General features: G+C 37.4%; 1 protein-coding gene across 1 annotated transcript in view; it reads right to left on the reverse strand.

Moving 5' to 3' along the window:
- The window catches only part of PLEKHB2 (pleckstrin homology domain containing B2), a 44,640-nt gene extending 44,458 nt beyond the window's left edge, over positions 1-182 (reverse strand). Inside the window, exon 1 of the mRNA XM_044666657.1 lies at positions 106-182. The gene's annotated coding sequence lies outside the window, so the exon portion shown is untranslated. The remainder of the gene's footprint in view (positions 1-105) is intronic.
- Between the last annotated feature and the right edge of the window lie 9,961 nt (positions 183-10,143).

Genomic DNA, 10,143 nt, shown 5'->3' on the forward strand with positions numbered 1-10,143 from the left:
GGGGGCGGAGCCTGAAGTAAAATGCTAGGGGTCCCAAAGGGGAAGGACCTCGCAGCCGAACCCCATGCTCCTCACATATACACACACACCACTCCACAAGCTCACCTTTGAGGGGTTTCAGGAAGCCACGAAACTCTGAAATGGGAACCTGGTCAGCTGGACTGAAGGACAGACGAACCTACTCCGACACTTCCTTACCGGACACTGGGCAGACTCCAGGTCAGATGCGGCCACCGAGCTACTACGTCACTCTGGCCCCCGGGTTGGGCAAGACACGCATGCGCTGTGAAGATTTCTGGGAGTTGTGGTTTTTGATGGGGACTGCCCCTCATAAATACTTGAATAATTAATAATAACTTGACATTTTTTAAGCCCCTACTTTGGATCAGTCACTTTGCTTAAGCGATTTACAGATATTTCATTTGGTCCTCACAAAGTTGAGGAAAAGAATAATATGATAATAACTAACAGTGCTTTAAAGCTTTCAAAGCACTCTATAAATCTCATTTGATCCTTACAGTGACTCTAGAAGTTAAGGGTTATTGTCCATTTTACATTTGAGGAAAATAATAAAAATAAGAATAACTAGCATTTGTGTAGCACTTTTAGGGTTTGCAAAATACTTTACAATTATCTCATTTGACACTCAGAACTTTGGGAGGTAGGTACTTATATCCCCATTTTACAGATGAGGTAACTGCAGCAGACAGAGATTAGTGACTTGCCTAGGGTCATATAAATAGTAAATGATTGAAGCAGAATGGAAACTTGTATTTCTGACACCAGCAATTTAGAATTGGAGGATAGGAACTAAACTTTTGATTTCTAATGACAGGGAACACATTCTCTAAAAATCATCCTCTTAAAGAGTTTTACCTACCACTGAAAGATGAAGTCCAGTCATGCAGCCAGAAGGTGTCAACAGTGGAACCAGAATCCAGGTCCTCTAGACTTTAAGACTAGCAGCTTTCTTTCCACTATACTTAGTTGCCCCTTTAATTTAACAGATACTTAGTAAGATTATGAACCTATTTTATTTTAGGCATTGGGGAATTTTTTTTTTTATTAAAAAATGGTCCTTGCCATTAAGAAATTTACATCTTTCTAGAGGCTTAACCCTAAGAGCTTATTGTGTTAGTTTGTATTATAATTATTATTAGACTATATGGAGCTTAGCAAAATTAAATTTTTCTGATTCCTGCTATCAAGAGATCTACAATTTAGTTTACAATAGGAAATGCCCTTTTTTCTCCAGGAATCTGGAGACCTGTGTTATGTTCCTATAACCATTAATTAGTATAGAGCAAGTCACAAGACCTCCCTGAATTTCCATTTCCTTATTTGTAAAATGGGTGTGTAATAATATAATAATAATGCCAGACCTTCCTATCTTGCCACAGTTAAATGAGCTAGAGATAATGGATATAAAAACATTTTACAAAGTTGATTATTCACTACAAATATTATTACTTAAGGGCCATTTTCTGTTCCATAGATTTGGTTTCTTAGAGTGACTTATTTTAGCTCCCCTGGTGTGTTTTTTAAAGTTCTTGCTCCTATTGATTTGTGCCTAAAGTTTCATGAGAAAAGGGAACTCCCAATGTGATGGAAAACTCCCTGTAACTTATTCTTAGAGTAGGGGTTATTTTTTCCAGGTTATATGTGGATGCAATTTTTAATAATTTTCTGACTTTTGGATCCATGTTGTCTCACTCCCTCCTTTTCCCCTTCTCCAAAACAGCAGACAATATGATATAGGTTATATATATATGTTATCATGCAATATATATTACTATGCTCATCATGTCGTGAAAGAAGATACATATTGCTTATATTAGAAAAAACTCATGAAAAATGGCTTGCTCTCATCTGCATTTAGACTATCCATCAGTTCCTTTTACGGAAGTAGATAGCATTTTTCATTAGGAGCCTCTTGAAGTTGTCTTGGATCCTTTCATTGCTGATAATAGTTAAATCATTCACAGGTGATCTTTGTACATTATTGCTGTTACTGTGTACAGCATTCCCCTGGTTCTGTTCACTTCACTTTGTATCACTTCATATAGATCCTTACAGGATTTTTTGTGATCATCGTGTTCATTATTCCTTATGACACTAGAGCAGGAGTTCTTAATCTTTTTTGTGTCATCAATCTCTTTGGCAGCCTGGGGAAGCCTATAAACCATTTCTCAGAATTATATCTTTAAAGTATAAAATGAAATATATAACATTTCAAAGTAAAAAAATTATACTGAAATAGAGTTATCAAAAACATTTTTCTAAAAGTTGACATTAGAGAACCAGGACTAGAGATGGGAGGATCTGGGTTTAAATATGATCTCAGACACTTCCTAGCTATATGACCCTGGGCAAGTCATTTAACCCCAATTACCTAACCCTTACTTCTGTTCTGCCTTGGAATCAATATGTAGTGTTGATTCTAAGATGGGAAGTAAGGGTTTAAAAAGACAAAAACAAAACAGACTCTAACTTTAAAGAAAGCCCTGAATTTGAGTCACCTGGAGCACTAAAAACTAAATTGACTACTCTGGGCTAGTAAAGAAAGATGACTCTAGCTTTTGAGTATTAAAATGATCATTATTCTTCCTCTAGTTTACATATGCAAAAGCCTAGACTAGAAGTGTATTATTCTCTGCCATCTGTTAGGGCAGGCTTTGCCTTCAACAATGATTTGCTTGTAAATATAATCATTCCATTCTTTATCCTCATGCTTAATGCCCAGAGAGAAGGAAGGAAGGAAGGAAGGAAGGAAGGAGAGAAATAATCCTTGCCTCTGAGAGCTCATGCTGCCTTGCTATATGACTTGCAGCAAATCATTGCCCCATTCTGAGTCTTAATTTCTTCATGTGTATAATAGAATTGGTTTAGAAAATCTTTAAGATACCTTCTAGCCCTAATATTCAATGATTTTTTCATCTTTCCTACAACCTGGATAGCTACTGCAGAGTGATGACTTTTTCACTTTTTTTTGTCAGTTGTCCTATTTCAGAGATAAACAATAGGGTTCTGTCCCAATTTCTGAGCAAATCCATAAGGAATCCATAATAACAGGGACTCTTTTGCCATCTTGCCTGACTCCCAGGTAAGTGTTCTCTCTTTCCTCCCTGTCAATCCTAGAATCAACAAGCAACAATTGCATTACTCTAATAAACAAACCAGGCAAACAGCTCTGCAGCAAAGATATTTCCATTGAGAGAGAAAAGTCACACACACACACACACACACACACACACACACACACACACACACACACACACACACGTCTGTTGGGGGGTGGAGTGCTATTGGATAGACCCAAGTCTCAAGGAGGAGAAGAAGAAGATTACAACTTGTATTCCTTTTAAGAAAGAGGGGAAGAAGTCTTCTAGCACTGGGCAAAAAGGGAGGAATTCTGCCTAAAAAGAGATATAGTCTACTGCTTGGAATCAAGTTGTGACTGATAAGAAAGAGGAAGGTAGCACTATTTGGGGCACTCTTACCTTTTCTTGCGACCAGGAACATTGCAAAGTTATTTCCAGGCATATATCATCAGTCTGATCTTGATGTTCCAAAGCAATTCTAAATATCACAAAGCTGTAAGAATAGAGGGATAAGGGAAAATGCAAAATTATCTCTAAAAGGGAGAGAGAAAAATTTAGCCATGAACCTTGGGAAAAGATTCTAAAAGAAGGCACTGCAGAGGAGAGTTTGGGGGAGTTAACTGAGTTAACTGTCATTACACAATTGTCCTGTCCCTGAGCTGGAAGGGAGAACAGCTGCTCCATCGGCTCTTGTAACCTGACTAGTTTTGTGGAGGCATTTGGAAGGTTTGGGCTTGGAAGATACCTAGGAGGAGATCTGGGTTTCCCTGCAGTGCTGTGGACAATTTTGCTCTGGCAATTTGGCTAAGGTAAACCAAAGGGTTTACCATCTTGGACTTTGGGGTTTTTAACCTAAGAAGCCAACCCCAGGCTTGGGGAAGGACTTAGTCTACTTGTGAGTCCATTCTCATTAGCCCTTTTAGAGACAATTAAGTGTAGTTGATTAGCAATCTAGGATTCTTAGTCTAGAAAGTTAGTCATATGGTTTTGGGGTTTAGAAAGATCAGGAAGCTGATAAGGGTTTAAGAAGATCAGAAGAGGGGCAGCTGGGTAGTTCAATGGAGTAAGAGCTAGGCCTAGAGACAGGAGGACCTAGGTTCAAATCTAGCCTCAGACACTTCCCAGCTGTGTGACCCTGGGCAAGTCACTTGACCCCCATTACCTACCCTTACCACTCTTCTGCCTTGGAGCCAATACACAGTATTTACTCCAAGACAGAAGGTAAGGGTTAAAAAAAAATTAAAAAAAAAAAAAAGATCAGAAGAGCTTTCTTCTGAGAGGATCCTGGAAAGTGGGTGGAGATAGAGCTCTGTAGAGTCAGGGATATATTGGATCTTAACTATCAGTTCCCTAACCTTAATAAGCAAAATAAACTTGTGTTTTCATATAGTCTCAAGGGGTTTGTGCTTCACTGGCCCTGGGAAGGTCCCTAGGTGGGTTTTTAATCACCAATCCATCTGGGTTCTTCTCTATCCACATATCTCCTTTTGGAGGTACATTTCTTTTTTCAAAGGGATTAGAAACTTCTTAGCTCTTGACACCCTTAATGTGATACTAGTGAAATCAAAGAAGCTGACAAATTAGAGCTCCCCTGGAAGAGGGCTACCTGGATGGTGTAGCCTTTTCTTTCATTTAGGTCCTAGTTATAGAAATTGGGTATGTTTATCCTATAAACAGGAAGACTAGAAGAAGACATAAATGTTTTGAAGTAAGTATTTGAAGGTTGTCAAGCTGAAAAAGGATTAAACTTGTACTTAACTCCAAAGAGCAGAATTAGGAGCAGTGGGAACAAAAGAATGTTCCCCAAAATGTAAGTTAAATATAGATTGTATCATGTCACAGGATTTTAAGTTGGAGTACTGGGAAATATTTTAAAAGATTTAGCATCAGAGTGACCTATTCAGAGTATCCAAGAAATACTGTGATTTCTACTTTAAAGTATATTAGGATGACTGATATTCCTGGAAGATCACTCCTTCCCTCCCCAAATTTGGAGTTCAGAATAAAATCCTCTTTTTCTAGTCATTTTGGGGGAAATTGCTCACAGTTCCACTTCAGAATTAAAGGTAATATTTACTCTCCACCAGATTAGTTCCCTCTCAGCAAACTCTTGTTACACAAAGAATAATCACAGATAGCTAGCAAACGTTATCCAAACAAGCAGTAAAACAAAACCCAGGAAGTTATATAGACTAGGGTAGACAAGAGAAAGTCATAAGAGTAAATGTGCTCTTCAGATCAAGAGCATGACAACTTTTCAGCCTAACCAAGAAAAGATACTTTCTTTCAACAGTCTCTGGGGTAGCTACCCTTGGGAATCAAGGAACTTAGTGGTGGTAAATCTTCATTGACATGCCTGGGGCTCAGAGAACTCTATTTAGTCATTCCAATTTTTTCTTATCCACCTTCCCTAAAATTCCATTTCTGATCTTCTCTAGTCTCATCTTCCAGGTGATGGAGATGGACAGTGATAGAAACGGGATCCTCATATTCAGAAATCTTGTATCTTTTACCAGTTAGCAATAGTTAGCACACATCGCAAAATATGTATTATTAATAATCTGTATCAACCTTGTACCGTTTGGTACCTTCCCTATGTCCCCCACCTAGGTGATAAGGGCATTCCAGGAGGGTAGTGGGGTCTCTCCTAAACTGACAAATGATGGCAGGTAGAACAATGGAGGGAACATAAGATGTGAGCACTGAAAACTCTTGCAGTCCCTGGGAATCCCCCAAACCTATAGTTCGAACCCATAAACACACCTCTACCTGGATTTGTACCCTCTTCCTCTACAAACATTTTCTGGGGTTTTCTACCTGGAACTCCTAGACATACTCAGGATTGGACTATTCTGGGGAAAAAGTGGAGAATTCCATGAAATGGGAGGTGGCGGCGAGCCCCCAGACTTTCAATAAATATGCAAATCCTGATCCACCACTGAGATCCTTCCATCTGCCTAAGCCATTCCATTAGCCTACCCTCCTCAGGGAACCTTTTCAGAGTTCAAATGCCCAGAGGGCAAATTCAAACTGTCTGTGAGCCCCAAGATTTCGGGAGAGAGTTGAGGGAGAAAGTGCTTGTTTCGAATGGCTGGATTGAAGGGTGGAGCATGCAAAAAAATGTCCTGGGAGCTGGGAAGAGGAGGAAGAAAACGGCTCCCCTATTGCTGGCTCTGCAGGAGTGTCACATCTTTGCAAATACTAGATGGCCATTCCATTGCTTTAAACCTCTTCCAAAAAAATGCTTTAATATCTCCGAACAGAACAGAGTTTTTAGCCTCCAATTCTTTGGGTGAAATCCTGCTACAAACTTTGATATGTTTTCCCACAACACAAGCAGATAACATCACCAAACTCAAGGATCTCTTAGCCAATCAAGAATCATATCTCCCTCCAAGAGTCATAGACTATATTTCAAGGGACCCCCCCAAAACCTCTTGAGTTGGGTGTAGAACTTTATAAAGAAAATCTTTCTAATAGTTATTGAGGTCCAAAAAGTAGAATGTACTGCCTTGTGAAATAGTTAATTCCTCATCATTTTTTGGTTTAATAAACTGCTAAACCACTATTGATAATGCACACAAAAAGCTTAAATAGATGAAATGGAGTTCTCCTCCCATATGTCAAGGAAGGCAAGAACTATTCCAAGCTTCCAGGTGGATAGAAGCAGTCACTCCTCAAGTATCTCTAGGCATCATGTTACCATAAACACATTATATTGCTTTTTCTTTGTCCCTTTTCTGATCTCTAGAGAATTAATATTGGAGATGGAACAAACAAGATGACAAAATCGTGAGCTTCAAAAAGTTAGAAGCGCCCCCAGAGATACAGAAAAGAGTCCATGGCAGAATCTGCCAGTAGCCACAGCTCCAGTGAGGAGCAACCTGTGCAGCATAGCAGTGGATCATCCAGACAGCCAAGATATGTACTTGCAAGCAAGGTAGTGACTAGTCATCCATTGGTTGAGCCACAACAAAAAGTGAACATGGTTGGGGAATGTATGTAATTTTGAATCCACTCTCCCCAGGGACTGAGACAGTTGAGGAATGCAAAGTCTTTGTTTTGGAGGGTTTTGTACTTTGGCTCTTGCTATACATTCTCAATTAATAACCCTTTGCAACAGCTTTGTTCAGTGGTTAATTGATATAACAGAGAGACCAACTAGTCAAAATGATAAATGATATTGGGACAATAATCACTGGTAGGATAATATCAGGAAAATATTAACTAATGATATTATTGGGGAGAATATACTGGATGAGAGATCTTGAGTTATAGAACCAGAGAAACAATTTTCAAATTCTTTAAGGTTAATACTAGAACTCTTAGGAGAATAATAAGTAGCCTTACTCTAGGGAACCTGATCTGGTATTTGGAATGTAGGATGGGAAAATGAGCCCAGAATCTAATAGGCTACATATACTGTTCAAGTAGCCCTTGTAATAAATTGACTTAAATATAATAAACATTTACTGCAGTAAAAGGAATGCTATAGGGGGCAGCTGAGGATTCTGAGTAAATTCTCAGGATGAAGGAAGAGTTTTCTTGAGTTTTGAGAGGCTAAAGTATGAGCCCATTCTGCATATTTGTGTTTACTTAAAATTTTTTTTATATTTTTCTTTTTCAGATTACATGTAGATACAATTTTAAATAATTATTTTCTAAAATTTTGCGATCCATTTTCCTTCCTCTTCCCTTCCCCCTCCTGGACATGGCAAATAATATTATATAGGTTATACATATACTATCATACAATACATATTTCCATGTTGGTAATGTTATGAAAGAAGACATATCACTTATATGAGAAAAAAAAGCTCATAAAAGAAATAAAGTGGAAAATGGAATGCTATTTTCTACATTCAGACTCCATCAATTTCTTCTATAGCAGTGGATAGTCTTTTTTGTCATGAGTATTTTGGTGTTATCTTGGATCCTTTCATTCTTGATAATAGTTGTCTTTCCCAGATGATCATCAGACATTATTGCTGTTACTGTGTACATTCTCCTTATTTTTTTGTTACACTTTAATGTATTTCTTGAAGACCCAAGGGTCTTTTTCATGGGAACAAAAAGAGCCATATATTGTGATGTCCAGGGTTTTTCTTGGATTAGAAGATAAAACAAGGGAGATTTGTTACTCTTCCTTCAAGAAAAATTGTGCATGGATGCATCATGTAAGAGGACAGGTACCAACAGAAATATAGTTTAAACTTACATTCTTATTTCATTAGATATGTATTAGTATTATCTCTTCCACTAGTCTATAAATCCATTGTTCACATGCCCCATGATTTACATTTCTTCCATAGCACCAGGAGGCTAATAAATGTTTGTTGAATTAAATCAAAAACTTGTTGTGCAATGAAGTTTTATTTTCCTCAGATCCAGGCCTTAGAATCTCCCTAAAACTTTTTTAAAAAACACTAATTTTATTTCCCTAAGTAAGACTGATATCTGAGGTTTTATCTGAAGAAATAACTGAATGAGACCTGACAAGCATGAGCCTCACTGACTTCCCTGGAGAATAAATTTAGAATATTGTCATTCTTAGTTCACATGGCTCAGCTATATGGAAAGATCAATCCAAAAGAAACTAAAAGGTACCAGAATGCAGCTGGAGAGAATTGTAAAAAAAAAAAAATACTCACCCTTTCTACAGCTAGGCTGCCTAAAATTTTTAAACAACCTAAATATTTAGAAAACTCAAAAGAGAAGTTATTGAAATCTATCCATGATTTCCCAAGATGCAGCTGCAGAAAGAAAGGAAAAAAATATTCTTTAGAACAAAGGTGAGATTCTGAGGAAGAACTGTCAAATTCTTCAATTCCTCAATTCAATTCAATCCAGGAGCTTTAACGTTTAAAAAGTTTTTAAAGATAAAAAAACAACCCTGTCTAACATCCCTCCCCTTTAGATACTCAAAGGGCAGCTAGGTGGCATAGTGGATAGAGTGCTGAACCTAGAGTCAGGCAGAATTATCTTCTTGAGTTCAAATCTATCTATGTGAGCCTAAGCAAGTCACTTAACTCTATTTGCTTCACTTTCTTCTATACATTGAGCTGAAGGAGGAAACAGGTAAACCACTCCAGTATCTTTGCCAAGAAAATCTCAAATGGGATAACAGAGACTTAGACACATTTGGAAAGAACTAGATATTAGGTACCCCAAACTCTAACCAAACTATCTTACTCACTATTCCCCAAACACTATCCTTTCCTCCACCCCTTCCTGAAACCCATATATTATGCCATGAAAGAAAAAATGTAACAACACATATGCATATATCTGTGTATATACATATATATTCCTCTCAGATTTTAAAATTACATTTGTTGCTTTAAAAAGCACAGTAAATCACTTAGATGCAAAAACCTAGTACAGTAAAATACTTTAAAAGTTACAACTAAGTAATTTTCTTTCCATATTTTCCTCTCATCTCTTGGTCTCAGGAAGAGATAATGATGCATTGTTTTTAGCTGGTAACTTTAAAATAACCTGCTTATTAGTAGTTACTCTTTACATAAATATCTTTAAAAGGCAAAACAATAGAATGAGTTTTATTTTATTTTACTTTTGTTTAACACTGCTTCAATTTTTACTTCATTTTTTAAAAATCAATTACATGTAACAACAAATGTCCATATAAGTTTTCTAAAGTTATATGATCCAAATTGTCTTCTTCCTGTAAAGATTAATTTGTCATTAAGTAATTAGTTATTAAATAGTTATTCTGGATATTTAGAGGCAAGAGTTGTAGACTAGAGAAAGGGGTTTCTATATTTTGCTTTGTCCCCTTTAATTAAATAGGACAGAGAATAGGTTGTGGGTCCCTTAAGAGGAGATCCCAGAACCCACTGGGCAAGACAGTTGGGAAAACTGATCACTCACTCTCTGGAGCGTACTCTCTGGGAGTAGGTGGTTGGAGATTGACTCTCATTGATCTGTGAGGATTTTGATGAGAGTTATCTTTGGAAAAAATCTTTCATCTGATGAAGATTGGAGAATACTTGAACTGAAAGAGTGTGGCAGGAGCTATTCT

This window comes from Gracilinanus agilis, chromosome 3 (assembly GCF_016433145.1).
Source record: "Gracilinanus agilis isolate LMUSP501 chromosome 3, AgileGrace, whole genome shotgun sequence".
Lineage (NCBI taxonomy): Eukaryota > Metazoa > Chordata > Mammalia > Didelphimorphia > Didelphidae > Gracilinanus > Gracilinanus agilis.